The sequence below is a fragment of the Mustela nigripes genome, chromosome 9, assembly GCF_022355385.1.
Source record: "Mustela nigripes isolate SB6536 chromosome 9, MUSNIG.SB6536, whole genome shotgun sequence".
Classification (NCBI taxonomy): Eukaryota; Metazoa; Chordata; class Mammalia; order Carnivora; family Mustelidae; genus Mustela; species Mustela nigripes.
Genome location: NC_081565.1, coordinates 84,437,073 through 84,459,953, shown reverse-complemented (window position 1 = coordinate 84,459,953; position 22,881 = coordinate 84,437,073). Strand labels below are relative to the sequence as shown.

General features: G+C 44.1%; 1 protein-coding gene across 4 annotated transcripts in view; it reads left to right on the top strand.

Moving 5' to 3' along the window:
- LOC132024852 (histone-arginine methyltransferase CARM1-like) overlaps positions 1-22,881 on the top strand; it is a 247,794-nt gene that overhangs the window by 140,539 nt on the left and 84,374 nt on the right. The gene's annotated exons all lie outside the window — the stretch shown is intronic.

The window sequence follows — 22,881 nt, the reverse complement described above, 5'->3', positions numbered from 1 at the left end:
GGAGGAAATACGGAGCGGCGCTTCATGGCTGCAGGCTCTCCTTTTGGGCTGATAGAAATGTCTTGACACTTGATGCAGACAACAGTTACATAACCTGGTAAGCGTGCCAAATGACACTGAGTTTTACCATGTAAAATGAGTAATGGTCCATTTTATATTACGTGAATTTTGCCTCCATGGAGAGATTAAGCTTTGAGTGCCAGGAATGCAAGAGACTGAACGCACTAGGTCTGGGAGGCCTGAACGGGTCAGGACCTCTCTTGCTACATAATGAATAGCTCTTATCGAGTCTCTTCACTTCAGTTTTTTTTTTTTTTTTCACGGACTCCACAAGTGCCTGCGTGATTTCCTTCACAAAATGGATCTGAACAGTGAATGGCTGCTAACACATTACCCAGGGTTGCCCATTATTCTTCCACCTTTTAAATAGCCCGCCTTCAAAATACCGTGTGGCTCCTTTCAGGAAGTGAGAACTTGGGGCTCCTGGGGGGCTCAGTTGGTTAAGTCTCTGCCTTCGGCTCAGGTCATGATCCCAGGGTCCTGAGATCGAGTCCCACATCGGGCTCCCTGCTCAGTGGGGAGTCTTTTTCTCCCTCTCTCCTTCCCCCTGCTCGTTCTCTTTCTGTCTGTGTCAAATAAATAAATAAAATATTTTTTTAAGAAAAGGAGAAGAAGAAGAAGAAGTGAGGACTGGTCGGTGGAATCCATAGTCCTGGGATTTAGTTTTATGTTTTCTTCCGGACACGCTGTGTGATCTTGGGCAAAACACTAACCTTGTCTGAGTCTCACTGTCTCTTCCACTGCCATAGAAACTGCAGGCCATGGCCTTCGATATTTGTAGCACTAACTCCCTTGAAAGGGTGTGGTGTGACATGGAGAGAATGATCCTAAAGACTCATGGTTCCCTGTGTCCGCGCCCATTTGCAAGATTGTTTTTTTTTTTTTTAAAGATTTTATTTTTTTATTTGACACAGACAGGGAGACCACAAATAGGCAAAGCAGCAGGCAGAGAGAGGGAGGGGGAAACAGGCTCCCCGATGGGCAGAGAGCCCGATGCCGGGTCGATCCCAGGACCTTGAGATCATGACCCGAGCCGAAGGCAGAGGCTTAACCCACCGAGCCACCCAGATGCCCCGATTTGCAAAGTCTTAATAGCTTCTCTTTCATCAAGAGATTGTGTGATTTTTTTTTTTTTGCCTTTATCTCTATGCTATCCTTCTGATATGCTTTCACCAAAACACTGTGACAGAGGTTAACGCTGTATAGATTTCAGACCCGAGGTCTTAAGGGGCCTTGTGGCTCTAGACCTCACCCTCTTGGAACACTGAGATTACTATAACATGAAGGAGCCCAGTCTAGCCTACCAGAGGCTGAAAGGTTGCTTAAAGAGAACTGAGACACACCAGTCAAAGCCCAGCACCAACTGCCACTCTTATGCGTGGGGCCATCTTGGGCCACCAGTCCAGCCATCCTTCCAGCTAAATGCGGAAACATGAATGTATGTAGGCAAGACCAGCAGAGAAGCTGTCCAGCCCTCCCATGGAAGTGAGAGAAATTACAAATTGTTTCCAGGTTAGGGCACTATATTTTGATGTGGTTTATTATGCCTCAGTCGTTAATTAAAACAGAAAATGCAGGAAAAGGTAGTTACAAATGGCCACCCAGCTAGAAGTTCATTTGCCACTGGCTTTCTTTCCTCTGTCATCTCCATTCTGCTCTTGAGCCCATCAGAGATGGTGTCTTTTTTGGTTTGTTTGTTTGTTTGTATTTTTCAATTCCAAAATTTCCACCTGACTCTTGTTTATGTCATCTGTTTCTTGCCTGGGACTTTCTCTTTTACCCATTGGCTTCAGCAGTGTTCATGATTGCTGGTTGGAGCTTCTTATCATAGTTTGGTCAGATAATGTTCACATCTGTGTTATTGTTAGCTTCAGTTGATTGTCCTTCCCAAGGAAACTGAAATTTTCCTGACTCTTCTTATGGCAAGGAATTTTGGGTTGTATTCTGTACATCTTGAATATTATGTTCTGAGATTCTAGGTCTTATTTAAGCCTAGGGAGAATGTTGGGGCACCTGGTTGGCTCAATTGGTTAAAGTCTCTGCTTTCAGCTCAGGTCATGATCCCAGGGTCTTGGGATCGAGCCCCGCATTGGTCTCCCTGCTTAGCAGGGAGCCTGCTTCCTCCTCTCTCTCTGTCTGCCTCTCTGCCTACTTGTAATCTCTATCTCTCAAATAAATAAATAAAATCTTAAAAATAAATAAACAAACAAACAAACAAATAAATAAATGAAACAAGCCTAGGGAGAATGTTGATATTTTTGTTGTTGTTGTCATTCAACTTGGTTACGTTATGGCTGCGAGTTCCACACCCCTAGGTGGCCTTCTGAGAGCTCTGGTTCTTACGTCAGCTAAGTTTTTTTGAAGGCTTTGGCAGTGCTATTTCAAGCTGCACATGTGTGTCACCTGGTGGTCAGGCTGGCACCCGGACGGAGTTCTCAAAGGACTGATAATGCAAATTAAGATCACATTCATGCATGTACAGATAGATGGTGAGCCCAGGAATTTTTTTTTTTTTTTAAAGAAAACTTTATGGAGCTGCTTTGCCAAGCTCCTTCCTCTCCATGGTTTCCCTGGTACTTTCTAATTCCCTGGGATCACTTGTCAGTCTCTGGCCACAAAGTTCACTCTGTCGTGCATTTCTGTGACTTGGCCTGCACTGGCCCAGCAAAAAGAGGACAAAGAAAGAAAAAAGGCAGCGGGGGATGGTCTCAGGTTTTGGGGGATGACACCACCACTGACTGCAGTGGTGGGTTCCCCTCCCTCATGGTTTTGGCTCGTGTAGACAGATCCTGTCACTACCATTAGACCACAGGGGGCTTGAACACAGAAGAGAAACAAGGAGGGAGAGGAGAGGGAAAGGGAAAGAAAACAGAAGAGGAAGGGAGAACCGGAGTATTTCTCCATATTTGAGATTACAGTTTACTTTGTTGATGCCGGAGCCCAAACGGTATCTCCAGGAGCTCTTTGGTCTGTACCCTGGTTCCCATTTCTGATGTGCTGCTTTCAGACTATGGATGGGGTAGAGGATTCAGTTTGGTAGTATTCTGAATTCTGGTGTTTCCCAGTCCACCTGCTACTGTACACTTTTCAGAGTCGTCAAGTATCTGTTTCATGCATGTTGTCCCGATTTCATAGCTCTATTCAATGGGAGAGACAGAGTGTGGCAGACTCTCTCCCACTGACCCAGGATCAGACAGTTGCCAGAAGCCAGACCTAGGTACTCTGGCGAGTGAGGACGATGGTAGGAAGCAAAGACAAGATAAGAAATGGTTGTGTTTGGCCACAAGGTCTCCTATTTCTTGTCTTATGTCTTGAGGTGCCCAGGACCCTTGCCTTGCCTGTGAGACCTGCCTGGTTAACAGATAGGAAGTAAACATCCCTAACAAGGAAGACCTGATTACGGCAGGTGTGCAGGATTAGGATAGAGGGGAAACACTTATTTCTTTTGACACTCTAGTTGGTATTCAGGATTGTGGGTAAGTAGTCTTACTGACCAAAGGTATTTTTTGCTAATTAAAACAAACAATAAGAACTCTAAAATATTGATCCCTTCTACACAGTTTGAAGCTGTGTAGAATTACCTGGAGGTAATTCTTTTGTTTAGGGAAACTTCTCTGCCTCTAAAATTGCTTAGTTTTAATCTGTAACCTATTTTCTATTACCTGTAATGTATTTTCTATATTTCTATAATCTGCTTTTAATTCTGGGGTTATAGCATCTAAAGACTGCTTCCCAAAGTACCAGTCATATGAATAATTTGCATCGTAGGCCTTCACAGACTTTCACATGGATTATGCCACTTGACCATTTCATTTGTGTATCTTTTCATCTATAAAAATGAAGATACTGGACCAGATCATCTTTAAGGTCACTCATATCTGTAACCTCATTTGATTTTGCAAAATATCCTTTTTCTGCCAGCCTGAAAGGGGTTTGTCTGCTAGTGAAATAAAATAGACTTCTATCTGTTGGGGTTTATGAAGGTGATAATTAATCACATGGCTGATAATTAATTATATCTCTTTCCCCCTCTGAGTTCTGAACCAATTTAGAAATAGACACAGATGTCAGGTAGAAATAATAGCAGCTTTATGGCTGTTAGTGCTGATTGGAGAACAGTGCTTGGACCTGTGGCCAAATAAAGCTTCCCATTTCTTTCCCCCACAGACTGAATTTTTCCACCCATTTGTATGCTGAACAGCCAGTCTCCCTGGATAAGCCCCGAGCCTGCCCTGCAAGTGCCCATGTAGGGAACTAAAGAGCACATGCTTGAGCAGGGCGAGCAGGGCAACTGTGCATGCTCAGTGCTGCTTCCCAGTGTCACGAGGTATACGGCTCACTCCTACTGTGAAGGAGAAACAGGTAGGTCAGTACACTTTTTCCAGTACTGACCTCTCCTGGTAGTAAATATCCCCTCCCCTCTGAAAACTGAAATAGCTAACTGTCCCACTTTTAATCTCAAGAATCCCCTCATCCCTAGACAATCTAGAATGGCTGCTCACCCCAACTCTGACTCTACCAAATCCACCAAAAATCCAAAATCTTTTTTAATCCTTTTCTGTTTGCTCTATCACTCTGAAGACCAGTCTGTGAGTCCAGGGAGGGTGCCACCTTGTCATTAAACCCTTATATTCTTTCTTGGTGAAATTAGGCTAAGAAGTCCAAGACCAGTGTGTCTACAGAGCTGGTGTCTGACTAGGACTCATTTCGTGGCTTATAGGTAGTGATTTTCCTGTTATATCCTTTCAGGGCCCAGAAGGAGAGGAAGCAAGCTCTTTCATGTCTCTTCTTATAAGGGCACTAATTCCCATCATGACGGCTCCATGCTTGTGACCTTACTATTTCCCGAAGGCTCATCTTCAAATACTATCACACTGAAATTTCCAAGATGGCAGAGGAGTAGGAGACCTTAGTTTTGTCTAGTCCCAGGAATTCAGCTAGATTGCTGTCAAATCATTCTGAACACCTGTGAACTCAACCAGATACCTAAGAGAAGAATTGCTGCAGTCTACAAATAGAAAACCAACCAATTTCTGCAGGGTAGGAGGTACAGAGAAGAGAAAACAAGGCAAGATAAACTGCAGGGGGAGGGAGCCTCTGTAAGCCGGGTACCAGAAAGTGATATAGCAGAGAGCAAAATCAGAACTTTTAGAAGTCTGCTCTGGTGAGGTACTTCCCTGCCTGAAAGGTGCTCAGGTGGCAAAGTGGGGCAGAATCCTAGATGGGACAGTGTGGTCTCAGGAACCCGGGTCACAGGAAGACCGGGGTGCCTGAGTGTGGCACAGTTTCCAGGCATCAAAGCAGGGAATCCAGGGGCAGTCAATCAATGAGCCCAGGAGTGGGCTTTCAGCTCAAGGTTGCTATAAACCCAAAACCCTGGCATGGTTGGGTGACCACTCTGCAATCAGGGACCCAACAAGGGCAGAACTGGCAAGACCCCACCTTCTTCCCCCAGGGTGAGTGGTATGGGGGCACGCCACAGGAGTCTGCAGGGTTTGGAGTTTCAAAGTGGAGTCGTGTGCCCGAGATAGAAATGGTCAGTCACAGACCAGATAACACAGAGTGTGGAGGGAGCCCAGGGAGACAGGAATGATTGTTTTTCCCTGAGGGTGCACTGAGGAGTGGGGCCCCTAGCGTCTGACTCCGGGGCTGGAGATCAGGGCACTGCCATTTTTATTTCCGTCCTCTAAAGTGGCATGGAAAGACTTCAGGGAACAAAAGCCACATTGAGCAATCAGGAGCCACTTACTCAGCCTGGCCTCCTGGCAAGAGCAGTGCAATTCTGCCTGGCACAGTGACTCCTGAGAACAGCACAACAGGCTATCCCCCAGAATACCAGCAAGAAGATCCATCTATGACCAAGTTTACCAATCACATAGAACTGCCAGCCTCCAACACAAGGGGAAAATAGTGTATAGAATTCATGGTTTTTTCCCTTCATGATTCTTCAGTCTTTTCATTTTAATTGTTTTTCTTATCTTGTCAACATATTTTTTACTTTTTCAAATCTTTTTAAAGTCTTTTTTAATTTTTAATTTTATAGTTACATCTTAGCCTTCCATTGTATTTGATTTTATTTTTGTGTGTATATATATATGATATATATCTCATATATATGTATATATGTGTGTATATATATACACATATATATGTATATATACATATATATACATATACACATGTGCATATATACATATATGTATACACACACACACACACATATATATATACACACATAATATGTATATATTTCTTTCTTTACAATTTTGGGATGCAGTTTCTTCTAACAGACCAGGGTACACATAGGATCCAGTGTATTGCTCTGTTCTATTCACATGATTATATTCTCCCTCTGTTAAACAGAAATTTTTGTTTGTTTTGTGTCTCTTCTAATTTGTTTTGTGTACATTTCTCTGGGGTCGTTGCCATTTTAGTATTTTGTATTTTGTTCTCTTGTTCATCTATTCTTTCTGGACAGAATGATAAAACTGGTGGGTGGGTGCCTGGGTGGCTCAGTTGTTAAGCGTCTGCCTTCAGCTCAGGTCATGATCCCAGGTCCAGGAACTGAGCCCTGCATCAGCTCTCTGCTCAGCAGAAAACCTGCTTCTCCCTCTCCCACTGCCCCCTGCTTATATTCCTTTTCTTGCTGTCTCTTCCTGTCAAATAAATAAATAAAATCTTAAAAAAAAAAAAAAAAAGAATGACAAGACAGAAAAACTCACCGCAGAAAAGAGAACAAGAGGCAATATTGACTTCCAGGGACGTAATCAGTATGGACATAAGTAAGATGTTGGGTTAGACTTCAGAATAATGATTATAAAAATACTAGTTGGGCTTGAAAAAAACATAGAAAACACTAGAGAATCCCTTTCTGGAGAAATAAGAAAACTAAAATTTAAGTCAAAATCAAAAAGGCTATTAATGAGAGGCAATAAAAAATGGAGGGTCTAACTGCTAAGATAAATGGGGCAGGAGAAAGAATTAGTGATATAGAAGATGAAATGATGGACAATAAAGAAACTGATAATAAGAGATAAACAACTGGATCACAAGGGGAGAATTTGAGAGATATGTAATACCATAAAGCAAAATGATACTAGAATAATTGGGATCCTACAAAAAGAGGAAAGAGATGGGCAGAAGGTATATTGAAGTAAACTATAAAGGAGAACTTCCCTAATCTGGAGAAGGAAACAGGCATTCAAGTCCAAGAGGCACAAAGAAGCCCCTCTCAAAAAAAAAAAAAAAAAATAGGTCAACACCTCAACATGTTATAGTGAAGCATGCAAATCTCAGAGTCAAAGAGATAATCCTGAAAGCAGGTCTGGACAAGAGGTTTGTAACCTACAAGGGTAGAAACAATGAATTGGCAGCAGACCTAGCCACAGAGACTTGGCAGGCCAGAAGGGACTGACATGATATTTTCAGGATGCTAAATGAGAAAAATGTGCCACCAAGAATACATTATCCAGCAAGGCTGTCATTCAAAATAGGAGAGTTAAAAAGCTTCTAGGACAAACAGAAACTAAAAGAATTTTGGTCACTAAATGAGCCCTGCAAGAAATATTAAAGGGGATCCGTTAAGTGAAGAGAGAGCCCAAAAGGAACATAGACCTAGAAAGGAACAGAGACAATATACAGAAACAGTGACTTTACAGGTATCACAATGGTACTCAATTTGTATCTTTCTTAAAGATTTTTATTTATTTATTTATTTGACAGAGAGAGAGAGAGAGATCACAGAGAGAGATCAGCAGCCAGTTATATAAACCAGTTGATAATAAAATTAAAGAAACACATTGATAACAGTATGATAATATTAGGGGACTTTAACATCCCATTCATTGCAATGGACAGATCATCTAAGCAGAAGATCAGCAAATAAATAAGGGCTTTGAATGACACACTGGACCAGATGGACTCCACAGATATATTCAGAGCATTCCATCCTAAAGCAACAGAATACACAGAATGCACATTGAACAGTCTCCAGAAGAGATCAAATACTAGGTTACAAATCAGTTTTCAGCTGACACCAAAAACTGGGATCATTTCCTGCATATTTCCAGAATGCTTTGAAACTGGAACTCAACTGCAAGAGGAAATTTGGAAAGAACTCAAATACATGGAGGTTAAAGGGCATCCCACTAGAGAATGAATGGGTCACCCAGGAAGTTAAAGAAGAATTAAAAAAAAAGATCATGGAAGCCAGGAGGAGAGTGGATCTCTGGAGAGCAGAGCACCCCACGTCCTCCTCCTCCTCTTCCTCCACCCAGGCTCTGCACCACTCTGCTACGGAAATGGAATCCTTTGCCGCTACAGCTGACTTCATGGAACAGATTCTTATCAAAAAAGACTTTTTGATAAGACTTATCAGACTTATCAAAAAAGAAAAGAGAAAGGACCCAAATAAATAAAATCATGAATAAAAGAAGAAAGATCACAACCAACACCAAAGAAATAAAATTATAAGAACATATTATGAGCAACTCTATGCCACAAATTAGGCAATCTGAAAGAAAGAGATGCATCCCTAGAGAAGTGTAAACTACCATAACTGAAGCAGGAAGAAACAGAAAACCTGAACAGACCCATAACCAGCAAGGAAGTTGGAGCAGTCATCAAAAATCTCCCAACACACAAGATTCCAGGGCCAGATGGCTACCGAGGGAATTCTTCGAAACATTTAAAGAGTAATTAATACCTATTCTTCTGAAGCTTTTCTGAAAAACAGAAATGGAAGGAAAACTTCCAGACTCATTCTGTGAGGCCAGCATTACCTCGATCCTCAAAACCAAAGACACCACCATAAAGGAGAATTACAGACCAATATCCCTGATGAACATGGATGCCAAAATTCTCACCAAGATACTAGCCAATAGGATCCAATAGTACATTAAAAAGATTATTCACCATAACCATTTATTTATTTCTGGGTTGCAAGGTTGGCTCAACATCCACAGATCAATCAATGTGATACACTGCACTAATAAAAGAAAGGAAAGATGTTTGCGAGGGTGCAGAAAAAAGGAGTCTTCCTACACTGTTGGTGGGAATGCTAGCTGGGGCAGTCATCTGGAAAATAGTATGGAGATTCCTCCAAAAGTTGATCCTCTTAATAGATGGAGAAAAAGCATTTGACAAAGCACAGCATCCTTCCTTGATTTAAACTCTTCACAATGCAGAGATAGAGGGAACATAGCTCAGTATCATAAAAGGCATAAATGAAAAGCCGACAGAGAATATCATTCTCCCAGTGGGGAAAAACTGAGAACGTTTCCTCTAAGGTCAGGAACACACCAGGGATGTCCACTCTTATCACTGCTATTCAACATAGTACCAGTAGTCCTAGCCTCAGCAATCAGACAACAATGACGACAAAAATAAAAGCATCTGAATTTGCTTAGAAATCAAGAGAAAAGAGGAAATTAAGGAAGAAGAAGGAGAAATTAAGGCATCAATCCCATTTATAATTGCACCCAAAACCATAAGATGCTTAATAATAAACCTAACCAAAGAGGTAAAGGATCTGTACTCAGAAAAATATAGAACTCTTGAAAGAAACTGAGGAAGACACAAAGAAAAGGACAAACGTTCCCTGCTCATGAATTGGAAGAATAAATATTGTTAAAATGTCTGTGCTACCTAAAGCAATCTGTACATTCAGTGCAATCTCTATCAAACTACCATCAACTTTTTTCACAGCTGGAACAAATAATCCTAAAATTTATATGGAATCAGAAAAGATGCCTAATAGCCAGAGGAATGTTGAAAAACAAAACCAAAGCTGGTGGCATCACCATTCGGGACTTCAAGCTCTATTACAAAGCTGTCATCATCAGGGCAGTATGGTACTGGCACAAAAACAAACACATAGATCAATAGAACAGAATAGAGAGCCCATAGCTCAACCCTATGGTCAACTAGTCTTTGAGAAAGCAGGAAAGAATATCCAGTGGAAAAAAATACAGTCTCTTCAACAAATGTTGTTGGGAAAATCAGACAGCAACATGCAGAAGAATGAAACTGGACCATTTTCTTGTACCACACCAAAATAGACTCAAAATGGATGAAAGATCTCAATGTGAGACAGGAATCCATCAAAATCCTAAAGGAGAACAAAAGCAGCAACCTCTGTGACCTCAGCCGCAGTAAATTCTTGCTAGAGACGTTTCCAGAGACAAGGGAAACAAAGACAAAAATCAGCTATTGGGACTTCATTGAAATAAAAATCTTTTGCCCTGCAAAGGAAATAGTTGACAAAGCCAAAAGACAACCTACAGAATGGGAGAAGATATTTGCAAATACCTTATCAGATAATGGGTTAGTATCCAATATATATAAAGAATTTATCAAAATCAACACCCAAAGAACAAATAATCCAATCAAGAAATGGGCAGAAGACAGGAACAGATATTTCTCCAAAGAAGACATGGAAATGGCCAACAGACACATGAAAAAGTGCTCAACATCACTGGGCATCAGGGAAATACAAATCAAAACCACAATGAGATACCACCTCACACTAGTAAGAATGGCTAAAATTAACCAGTCAGGAAACCACAGATGTTTGCCAGGGTGCAGAAAAAAGGAGTCTTCCTACACCATTGGTGGGAATGCTAGCTGGGGCAGTCATCTGGAAAATAGTAAGGAGATTTCTCCAAAAGTTGAAAATAGAGCTACCATGTGACCCAGAAATTGCGCTACTGGGTATTTGCCCCAAAGATACAAATATAGTGGTCTGAAGGGGCACGTGCACCCCGGTGTTTATAGCGGTAATGTCCATAATAGCCAAACTATGAAAAGAGCCCAGATGTCTAATGTCCATCACCAGATGAATGAATAAAGAAGATGGGGTATCTATCTATCTATCTATCCATCCATCCATCCATCCATCCATCCATCTATCTATAATGGAATACTACTCAGCCAACAAAAAAATGAAATCTTGCCATTTGCATGCCATGGGTGGAGTAGAGGGTATTATGCTAAGTGATATAAGTTCATCTAAGAAAGATAATTATCCTATGATTTCACTTATATGTGGAATTTAAGAAACAAAGAGAGGGTCATAGGGAAAGGGAGGGAAAAATAAAATGATGAAATCAGAGAGGAGACAAACCATACAAAATTCCAAATTGTAGGAAAGAAATGGAGGTTGCTGCAGGATAGGGAGCTGGGGGGTTGGGGTAACTGGGGGATGGGTGCTGAGGGGGGCACATGATGTAGTGAACACTGGGTGCTGTATGCAACTGACGAATCACTGACCGCTCCCTCTGAAACTAATAATACACTATGTTTGTATTACTTCAATTTAAAAATACCATCACATCGGGGGTCAGAGTTTCCGAGTTTGAATTCTAGAGGGATACAGATACTCAGTCTATAGCAGCTTCCTTTGATCTTCATTATAATTTTGTGAGATAAAGGTTAGCATCATTGCCATTTTATTTTGTTTTTTAAAGATTTTATTTTTTTATATGAGAGAGTGTGTCAGCAGGGGAGGGGGCAGAGGGAAAGGGAGAAGCAGGCTCCCCATTGAGCATGGATGGAGCCCACCATAACACTTGCTCTGAGGACCCTGAGATCATGACCTGAGCTGAAGGCAGACACTTAACAGACTGAGACACCCAGGAGCCAGTCATTGCCATTTTTGGAATAAAAGAACTGAGCCCTGAAGATGGTGTTAATGTCCATGATTATAGACAACTAGTCAATGAAAAGACCAGGATTGGAACCCAGTTAATCTTACGTTAGAGGCTGCCTCCCTCCACAAGCCCTGAGAGGTACTACTGAAATTACCAAAGGAGAATTTTGTTTCTCTGGGCTTAAGCTTTGTGTGGAAACATTTGTTCATTTAGCTGTCCCCATGCCTCGTGCATGAATGAGGCAGCCTGGCACACGGATTACGGTCAAGCTCCAGAGCCTGGAAACTGGCTTTGAACTGCAGCCTGGCCACGCCCCATGCACCTGCCATAGGTTTGTCCCGTTGGTCTTGAGCTCTTGGGTGAGTTGTCTACGTGCTCTGGGCTTTAATGTCCTTATCTGTTAGAGTCGTGACTGCTTTTTGGAGTCCTTGCAAGGTCAAGAGGACACATTGCTTAGAGAGTGTTCAGTCACCCACGAGAGGAACTCAGTCCCCAGTAGGAAGTATGACTTTCGTCACTCATGGTGTTGTGGATGGTGCCGTGGTTTCTACCTCTGTTGTAAGCTTCAGCCTTTCAAATCTTGATTTTTGTTTTTCCTCCTATTCTGCCTCCTCCGTGCAGTTTTAATGAAAATCCTTTCTTGGCCAGAGCACTGCTGGCTGAGAACTCCATTTGGAATCCATCCAGGAGACTGACCCTGTTGGAACCCACCCCTTTCCCCTCCTCAGAGTTTCTGTTAATTGCCGTCTGGCTATTTTTAGTTTCTTCAAGCCTGTGCTGGGTCCAAGCAGGGGAAGTCCATCCTGCTGAGGGTGCGGGGCTGTGTGAACTGTAGGGTTTTAATTTGGAAATGTTTTGACACTTCATTTGTCAGGGCACCAGTTGCTGGAAACTGGAGAATAAGCAGGAGCCGGGAGCTTATTACATTTTTTTTTTTTTAATTCAGCATTTTCACAGAGGAGAGAATTCCCCCATCGCAACAGCTGCTTTGTGCATTCAAATACGCAGTTGGCTTAGGCAGAAGGGATTTGGGGATTTGAAGGCTGGAAAAAAAAAAGCCATCAATAACAACAACAAACATGCAAAACAACCAGCCTGGATGGTCAGCCGCTATTCACATTTGCAGAGCCTGAGCTCCAGGTCCTTTCCGTGTGAGTTTTCTTCTCTGTGAGCTTATCATCAGCCTGGTCAAAGGTCCCTGAGTCTGTCTCTTTCCTCCTCTGAAATTCTCCTCCTGCCTTGAAATGCCTCACACCCTTGGTTAACCCGGCTGGCTAATGAGGCCTGACCTTCATCATCGGTGGGAACAAAGGCTCTGGCAGTGGCCCGCTCAGTAGTCCTGTCTGCGTGTGATGAAACAGCTCTTGCTTCCTTACTTGTTTCCCAAAAACCTCTTTAATGAAGTATGAATCACATCAAAAAAATTATGCACACTTAACACGTACAGCTGGATGACTTCGGAGATGTCGGGACACACCGTGGTCCATGCCACAAACATATCCATCTCCTCCAGAAGTTTTGTCCTACCATCTTTATTCATTACTATTTTGTGATAAGAACACTTCATGTACGATCTGTCCTCTTAGCAAACCCTTTAAGTATGTGATGCAGTATTGTTAGCTGCAGGCATTAGGCTGACAGTAGTAGGTGTCTAGGATTTAAGAATTAAATTATTCATCTCCATAACTGGAACTTCCTACCCTTTGACTAATGCTTTGCTGTTTCTCCCTCACCCCAGCCCCTGGCCATCAGCATTTACTCTCTGCTTTTGATACGTTTGACTATTTTAGATACTTGAGTATAAGTGAAATCATGTAGTATTGGTCCTTCTGTATCTGGTTTGTTTCATTTAGCGAATGCCCTCCAGATATATCCATGGTGTTGCATACAGCGGGATCTCCTTTTTAAGGAAGAATACTATTGATTGTGTAGATGTATCACAGTTAAAGAAATCTCCTCTTTAAATCCTCTACTTCCTGACCCTGCGCATAGTCTTTGACCTGTTGACAGCAAAATCCTTGCTCAGTGCTGTGTAGGGCGGTGTGAATAAAGGAAATAACCGAGGCTTCCCGCTAGGGGCTTCACATATCTCATCTCACATAGTACTTGGGTGTTAGGGTCGTCAGCTGCTGACTTTAGGAGAAAAAAAGAGAAAAGAATTTCCTTAAAAGATACTGGCTCATTGGACACTAGGTGGGGAGGCTACATGACCAAGAGTCATTTCCAAAATTGTGCTGTAGAATTAAACTCAGAGAGACAGAGGTGCAACCAGAGCTGGGCGCTGTGGAGGCACAGCCTTCCCCTGGGGCTACCCTCCAGTGCTGTCCTGAGAACCTCCCTCTGGCGTGCTGGAATCTGGAGGTAGCGGTGATCTCATCTGGGCTGGGGCATCCCCAAGTCTTTGTTCTGAGCTTTGTTTGCAAAGTACATCTTCTTGGCAGAACCTCAGTCATGCCTGTGATTTAGCCGCAAGGGTGCTGGAAGAGAGCATTGGGCCCCTTCCACTTCCCTACGGGGAGGTTGGTGCTGCCTCAGAAGTGGGGCGCTTTCCAAACCCAGGAAGGGGTTCAGATGCTGAGAGGCAGAAAAGAATGGCAGATGCCCTCTGCACCATACAGAAAACAAGTACGATCTATCTTGTTAGTCTAACAGTACAGATGAAGGGACCAAATACACATGCGTCTGAGCACCTTGCTCTTGGGTGCACAGCTGCTGAAGGGTAGCTCTGTGCCAACTCAGGTCTCTCTGTCCATATCTACATGTCTGTAGAGCGATCTGAGTAATGCAGATTTTTCCCTATGGCTTGGACATTGGAGGCTGTTTTAGTTTCCTGGGGCTGCCGTGACAAATAACCACACACTACGTAGCTCAGAACAATGGAAGTTTATTCCCACTGTTCTAGAGACCAGAAGTTCAAAGTCAAGGTGTAAGCAGGGCCATGCTCCTTCTGAAGGCTCCAGAGGAGGATCCTTTCTCATCTCTTCCAAGTTTCTTGTGGCTGCTGGTAATCCTTGGTGCTCCTGGATGTGTAGAAGCATCATTCCAGTCTCTCTCTCTGTTGTCATGTGGGATTTCTCTCCATGTGTCTGTGTCTCTGTGTGTAAATTTCTCTCTTCCTGTAATGGCATTGATATTGGCTTTTAGGCCCTCCATAATCCAGTATGTTGTTATCTCAATATATGTATAAAACCCCTATTTCTAAACAAGGTCACACGTACAGGTTCCAGGTCGACTTGAATTATGGAGGACACTTTCAACCCAGTGTAGAGGCCAAGGTTCATGCTGGGTCATGTATCAGAAGAGCTTCTCCCGGGGATTAATTTTGTGAGGTAGAGGTGAACAGAAAGACGTAGAAATGGGCTTCAGTCTTAACTGATCTCTTTGGCCGCTGAAGCCTTACAGGAGCCTCTGCATAGATTTCCTGAATGTGATTGTGAAGGCAGATGGCATGTCTGTGCCAGGATTCTCCCGAGTTTCAATGGAATCTGCTCCTGAAGTAGTAAGGGGAAAAGATGCCAGAGTCAGCAGAGGAAGATGCTTTCATTGGGTATGAAAGCAAAATGCAGCTTCCAGGGACAGCCAGAAAGACTGAATAAACAATGGTCTCAGACTGCTTGTTTTTTAGGGCATTTGGGAACGAGGTTGCTGGGGGCTTTAATGTAAGAGACAGACTTCTAGCCAAGGTATCTGTGCCCAAAGCCCATCTCTGCATCTTTGGAGATGGTGACGTGTGCCCTTACTTTGTTTGAGGTTAATTTTCAGTTGGGGTACGAACCCTTATATGGTGGCTCTAAGAGTTTAGCGACCTACCATGGGCAGAATCTTAGCACAGGATTTTAATGCTGCAGACCGGTGTCACCAGGGAATCCAGATCCAAGATCGCTGGCACTTTGAAGATATGGCTCACCCGGACTCGTTAGGGTAATGGGGTTCTCTTCCTGTAACAGTCAACCCCCGGACCTCAGTGGCATAAAAAACTTCAGGTATCTTTTAATCCGTTAGGGGTCAGCTGAGGGCCATGCTTTGTGTCATTCTCACCCCGAGACCCAGACTGAAGGAGTAGCCTCCACATGCACCATGGGGAGAGGCCTGAGTCTTAACTGGGCACCCTCCGCCCCCATTCTTAAGCCCTCCACCCGAAAGTAACCCGGGGAGGGTGCTTCTGACCACAGTACATGGGCCGAACGAAGTCACGTGGTCACTCCACACTTTAAAGAATAAGGAGTGAGATTCTACCGTGTGCACATAAGGAGAACCAGAAATAGTTGGTAAATGGCACTAATGACCATCATACCAGATGCCACTTCTGCAAAATCATTAAAGAAGGGACAGATTGCTAAGGTGATATTGTCAGTGCATCAGCTGTGCATGTGCGGGAACTAGAGAAGAAGGAGAGGGGTTTGAAGGACTAATATTTCACTGCTGTGGTTTTATCGGTTATCTTACTGTTAATCTCTGCCTGATGGACTGCCCGCCCACCCGATGCAGGCCATGTTAGAGAGTTTCTGGGGTTGAAATTTTAAGACTTCTTGTTCCTTCTAGGGCAGTGCCATGCATAAAGGACCAATCAGGAGCAGCTACTGACTTTGCTAAAGAATTAGAACGCTTTATGCAACAACAATAATTTCTAAAGTAGGTGACTTTGTTTTAATATCTGCTCTCCAGGATAAGAATGTAAGTAGACAAAAAACACAAAATCACTAAGAAGCAGCTTCATAGGGCCCAACAATCAGTTCACAAGCAGTTATAAGTACTGACTAGAACCTGATCTTTTCTAGCACTGGACCAGGAATCGGGCTCTGAGAAACTTAGAGCTCGGGCTCCACCTTTCACTTTGCTAAATCTGAGCTGTGGACAGACACTCAGATTCAGTGGTGGTTTGGGTTTAACATTCAGAAGTGTCAGATCCCCAGTAAAGACAGAACAACAGAAAAAAAAAAAAGCCAATAAACATATTGGATTTCATATAACTTCCATAATTTTCTTAGCCTCAGTTTCCTAGATATAGATTAGAGGCTTCAGTGCTCATCTTTATCAGGGTGGGCAACCTCAGGAAAGCACGAGTGAGGGGGAGCGAGGCTGGGAAGGAAGGGGAGGGGGAATCGGAGCACATTACAGAGCTCGCCACAGTGCTGTGAAAAACTGGTTGCTTGGTGCCTTCAGGGAGGCCGCATGAAGCCGGTTTATCTCGGTTTATCTCGACACAGTTCGTCTGCAGGGAGAAGAGAATGACATGTCCCTTGGCCACCATTGTGCATTGGTCAAAGTTCACCTCCAGGGGGTGGCCACACCCTTGCACTTCGAGGGCATGTGCATGAGGGCCAAGCAGGCGCTGCAGTGCTTGCCTCATGCCTCAAAAGCAACAAGGAAACTGAGGCAGGAGGCACGGAACAAAATGCGTGGGGCCTGAGTGGGGAGAGCGGTTTTGTCCTACCCATGACCAAGCTGAGGAAGGAGTGGAACCGCCACAAAGACCCCTTCGGCAATGGTGGCTGGAGCCGCAGCAGGAGCAGCCATGCAACATGGGTCCAGCCGTCGAGGATCAGCACAAGCAATGTCTAGGGCCACGCCAGGCAAACGGCAAGGCGAGTGTTCCAGTATGGCACGATGCAAAACCCAAATACGTTATAAATACCACCCCGGCCAGGGACCCAGGAGTCAACCAAGAACTTTTCCTTTCCCTTCCAGTCTCCACATCCTTTAGCTTCTGTTAACTTAGCATTTTTGTAACTCTTCCATTCCCCTCGGTCCTCCAGCTCATTCTTAATTCTCCTTCTCAGCGTACCTTTTGTGGAATGTTGCCAGGCTTCCAGTTAGTTTTCCTCCTTGGACCAGAGTGAAAATATTTTTGGCTTTACCCAGGAGAAGCTCCCCACCCAAGCTGGCTAGAACAGTTGAAGGCAGTAGGACTCCAGGGTATTATAACTCAGTTACTCTGAACATCACACTGTAGTGTAACCACATCCAAAAAAGGAAAAGGCATTTTTTCTGTGTGTCTGTGTTGGGGAGGAGGAAATTTTTCCCAAAGGCCACCAGCAGATACCCTCTCAGGTCTCATCATTAACATCGAATCACACACCCAAGCCTCAAGGCATCTCCGGCAAGAGGAAGGGAACCAGCTAGGATTGTGCTAGATGGTTCTGGATCCCTCCCTGAGGCTGGGGATGGTGAGCTGCACACGGGAGGGTAAATACTAATATTGGGGTCCTGATCAGAAGGAAGAGGGGACAGATGTTGGTAAGGAACCACGTAGATCTGCTCTGCTTCCTCTGAGCTTGTGCCCTCCAATGCATGCCACCAGTGTGATGCCATTAAAATGCAGCTATGAAAAATTTCTCCTGTTAGAACATTCTAAGATTCTTCTTTGCTTCAGGATCCACTTCAAGGTCTTGGTCTTGTACGTAAGACTGTCTGCGACCAATATCTGCCAGTTTCTCCAGCTTTGGGTTACGCCACGTTCAGCCTCAGCCACGGCCCTCCTTCTACGTCTAGCACACAAATCTCCTGAGGCAATTTCCTGTCTCCTAAATGTGACTGGCTCTGCCATTCACAGGTGCTCCACTTACTCCCTCAATGCCAAGAGCACAACATTGACTCAACTTACAATTTTCACTGCTCTGTTTACCTCATCGAAGTCTTTCCAGACTCCTTGCTGGAATATTCTTCCTTCATATTCTCGGTGTGCCCTTTATGTCATTCGATCATGGCCACTGTAACACACTGTTGTGCTTCTTTCTCAGACGTTTCTTTCTCTGTTCTTCATCTCTGCATTTCCAGCACCTCGCAGTGCTTGGCATGGCAGGTAACATGAGACATTTAGTAGATGTCCGGTGAGTGTCTAAAGCTTTAGGGCTAGGTGTGCTCCTCCGAGACCACTGGCAGCATACGAAGGGGTTAAGCATCGGAAGGTAAATTAAGAGCGATAACATACTGTGTTTGCCATAATCATGGGAGAACTGGTGAAAAGGCGGTTAAAAGATTGGTGATGGGTTTATCTAGCCCCTGCCAGGAGACGAAGCAGGATGAAGCAAGGGTTCCTAAGCACTAATTATGCATTATTTAAATACAGACAACTCTTTGGTTGAAACCAACTTGCAATGCACAACAGATGTAGAATCCTGTCTTACAAGGAGCTATCACGGCAGGATTCTTAAACCGTAATGAAAGCGCTAATTATCTGTACAGGATTTAAGTCTTCACAGCAAAGGCCATTAAGGGATGTCTTCTGCAGGTCTTGAGAGGATTTGGAATTTTTCTTCTCTGACCACAAAAGATGGTGCAGTTCCTTTATTCTGTTACCGCCTAGAAGCTTTTTAGTCCCTCTGTCAGTCAAGAGTTGGGATACTGTCAGAGTCGGGTGCAGTCTACAGGGTAGATGGTCCGTGGCAGGCAATGACAGTAGTGTGCACGGTGCTACGAGAGCACCGGGGGCTCGTATCCCCATGCGCGGTTTGGTGGGAGTGTCTGCCTTGTGATAAGATGCTGGCTGGAGGAAGCACGCTAGCCATGGAAGTGGACAGGTGGGCTGGGCACAGAGCTTAGGTGTACTGGGCAAAGAAAACTTACAGTTAAGGGATTATAATTCAGAGCAGTTATCGATACACTCAAGCAAAGAAAGAAAGAAAGAATGCATAAAAAATAACAATTGGCATAACTCAAGGAATGGATTATGGGATGGTCTGGACCTCACTCTTGGAAGACAATTGCAAAAATGCTGGAGCAAACAAGAAGGCTGCATGTGGCCAGTATTACTGTAGCCCGAGCAGCACAAGGACTAACATAACTGGAAAGTGAAGGCAGTGATAAGAGCACAGGGCTTGAATTAGGGACATTGCCGGGTTTTGTTTTTTTTCGATTTCTGCCATTTATTAAGTACACAAATTGAACTTCATCGGATTCTCAGCCTCTTTACAACATGGAGAAAATAACAGTGCTCTGATTATAGACTTGTCATCACAAGTAAATAAGGTGATGCCTACTAAAGTACTATACAGGCACAGCTACATAATGAGTATAAAACAAATGGTACATGTTTACTTTATTTTTCCTCCATTATTCAAGAGTAATTTTGTTTCACACTTCCATAAAGACCCAGAGATTCCTCATTAGTTTTAATCTGGTAAATCCAAATAAAGAGCTTTGAACCCACTTGGAGCTTTTTTAGCCCTGTCCAAACATTTTGTAGGATTTCGTTGCCCAGGAAAGCCACTAGAGCATGTAATTAAAATCATCTGTATAAGCAAAAGGATGACGCTATCTTTAATATTTTTCAAAACTTTATTTACAAATACTCAGAATTTTTGGCCACTATTACATGGACCAGTTGCCGACTTTTCCCTCTTCAGTCTGGTGGGAATTTCACAGCATTTTCTTATGTTCCCCCATATAAGCCCCAAATTAGCCGTGTCTTCAATTCCTGCCTGTGTATCCAGGGGCAGCAGAGGATGAATTCTCTCTCCAGAGGAGTGTTGTCCACAAAAGCCAGCTGGATCATAGTGTAATGATAATATGGCAATATTTAAAAAAAAAAAAAAAGCACCCTTTGAAGGATGCTTCAGATCACTAGATTGGAGAGGATGTATTATGCTGCTAGAAAGTATTTTCTCAGGAGGTAATATTTTCTGGGTCATGAACTGGTTCCCTGTTTGTGGTAGTGAGACACCATATTTATGTGTCCAGTTTGGTCAACAGAGATTTAGTGAATGTCTCTGCCACATGCCAGACCCTGAGCTATTATCAGGGATTCAGTAGTGGGTGAGGAGCTGATGGAGGTCTGCCCCTTGATCAACCTTACCATCCAGGGGAGCAGACATTAATCAAATAATACTCACTGTAACTGTGGTGAGTGTTATACAGGAAGGCCACGAGGAGGTGATGATAAGAAAGCATACAATAGGAGGACTTTACTTCTCGGGAGAGGGGAGCAAAGAGGAGGGACATCTTCTCTCATGGAGAGACATTTGGAATCTGAAGGATGAGCTGGAGCTCAGCCAGGTACTCTGCAGGAAAGCGATGGCACACCCAACAGGAGGCTTTAGGAGAGGTAGATAACAGGACTGTATTCCAAGTTGTGCACAGAGTTCAGGGAAGCAGCACAAGGCAGCAGTGGACCTGCCTGGCACTAGTGAGAGTGGAGACCAGGCAGGATGGTCATAGCCGTAAAGATGGAAGTCCATTAGGAACTGTGGCTTTGGGTAGAGGGGACATCCAATCCATGGAGACCCAGGAAGGACGAAACCAGAAGAATAAGTCATCTGACCTCCCTCTCCTCACTTTGACTTCCTCTTGTCCTTTCTCTTGGCTGCTCCCACCTAGAGTCCCATAGCAAGGAAGTCATTGGTGTGGTCTACGTAGGTTAGGCTCCTTACAAAGAGAAGGTGGAACAGAGTGGAGCACAGATCTGGAGGGGCAAATAGGAGAGATCTGGCACAATGAGCACCAAGTAGGTAAAAAAAAAAAAATTAAAAAAAAAATATATATATATTCCGTAGACTCATATCATAGAGTGTGCCATGGGGCACACCCCACGCAATGGGAGCAGCATGTACTAAGGCCCTGTGGCAGAAAGGAACATGGAACCTTCCAAGAGGCCTGCTTCTGGTGGTCACAAGAGTGACCCAAGAGATCATAATCAAGGAGGAAGGACAGGGATCATGATGGAAAACAGTAAGTGTCATGTCTGGGAGGTGGCTTAGAGGCCAAGAAATAAGAAATAAGCCAGAAAGCAGAAGGTAAGTTTGGGTGAAATGATTCAGGATAAAAAAGACTTGAATAAGGCGAGGGCATCCCGGGCTTAGCCTCTTCCGTTGCTAGTTCTGCCTGCAAGAACACTCCCAGAGTTAAATGGCTAGAAGGAGTCATAAGCCTTTGCCAGAGATAGTTCAAAGCAGTGCTGGAATGAGGAGACTGCCCTATTCAGTCATTGCAGTCAGTCATTTAGTCAGCAAGTGTTTATGAATGGTTTTTGTTTTCCTGTTGTACTAGGGGCTGAGAGAGAAATGATGTGATTCTTGTCTCTGGGGAGCTCACAGGCTCAGCAGGGAAGGCAAGCATGTAAGGAAATACTTCCAGTATTACTTACATGCAGTAAGTGCCCTTTAAGGAGCTGCGGACCGGGCGCAGAGAGCCCAGCCCGGACCGACTGTCCAGGGAGGGCCGAGAAGGTGTCCCAAAGATGTGATCTCTCTGCTTGGTCTTCCCTTCTCCAGTTAGGAAAATGAGATGAGGGTTTTCACCCAGCTGTAAGCCAACTACCAAAGCAAAAAGTCTCTCAATCTCAGTGGTTTAACATAACAAAATCTGTAAGATCTTTCTTTCTCATGCCATGGCCACTGTGTTCTGAGTGGCTCTTCCCAAAGTGGTGACCCAAGGCTCTCTGGAGCTCCAGCAGGTGGTTTGCAGGGCCGCTGCATGAGGAGCAGAGAGTGGGGGGAAGGCACAGTGCACCCTCAGTCACCTTCCCCGGACACTGGTCACTCCTCCTCATGCTCCGTTGGGCCAAAGTGGTCCGATGGCCACGTGGAGATTCAAGGCGGTGGGAAATGGAGTCCAGGCTCCAAGAGAGCATGAACCTCTCTGGTGGGCTGTCAGCTGCCTCCACAGCAGGGGATGGTACACCAGGGAGCCCAGAATCAGGGAAAGGCAGGCAATTGCTGAGAGAACATTTACAGAAAAAGAAGCCAGGGAGGTCAGTCAGCTGGATTGCTCAGACCAAAGGACAACACGCCAAGGAGACGGAGACCTTCCTCCTAGCTGCGTGGCACCACTGGTGATGTCTACTCAGAGTGTGCTTTGATCAGATTTTCATCTCTATACAGCGCACCCTTTCCTCTCTTCTTTTGCTCCACGGAAAGGCCACGATGGTGTGGAGGCCGAGCACTATCCAGCTTTGCTGCTGATCAGCATGGAAGCTGTGTCTCCAAGCCTCAGTCACCTTATTAAGAAAATGGGGATCAGCTCTGCACTGCCCACCCCCGGGAGGCTTGATGAGCAAATAGATAGTGTCAGGAGGATGTCCTTTAGAAGCCCTGTCTGTATTAGCTAGCGTCCACTCTTCTCCCAGAGTTAGAAACCCCAGCTGGAAAGGATAATACATTTCCATTACCGGCTAAATATTTGCTTCAGCCTCTGTTTTTTTCACCAGAGAATTTATTCTAAGCTCTCCAAAGCTTTT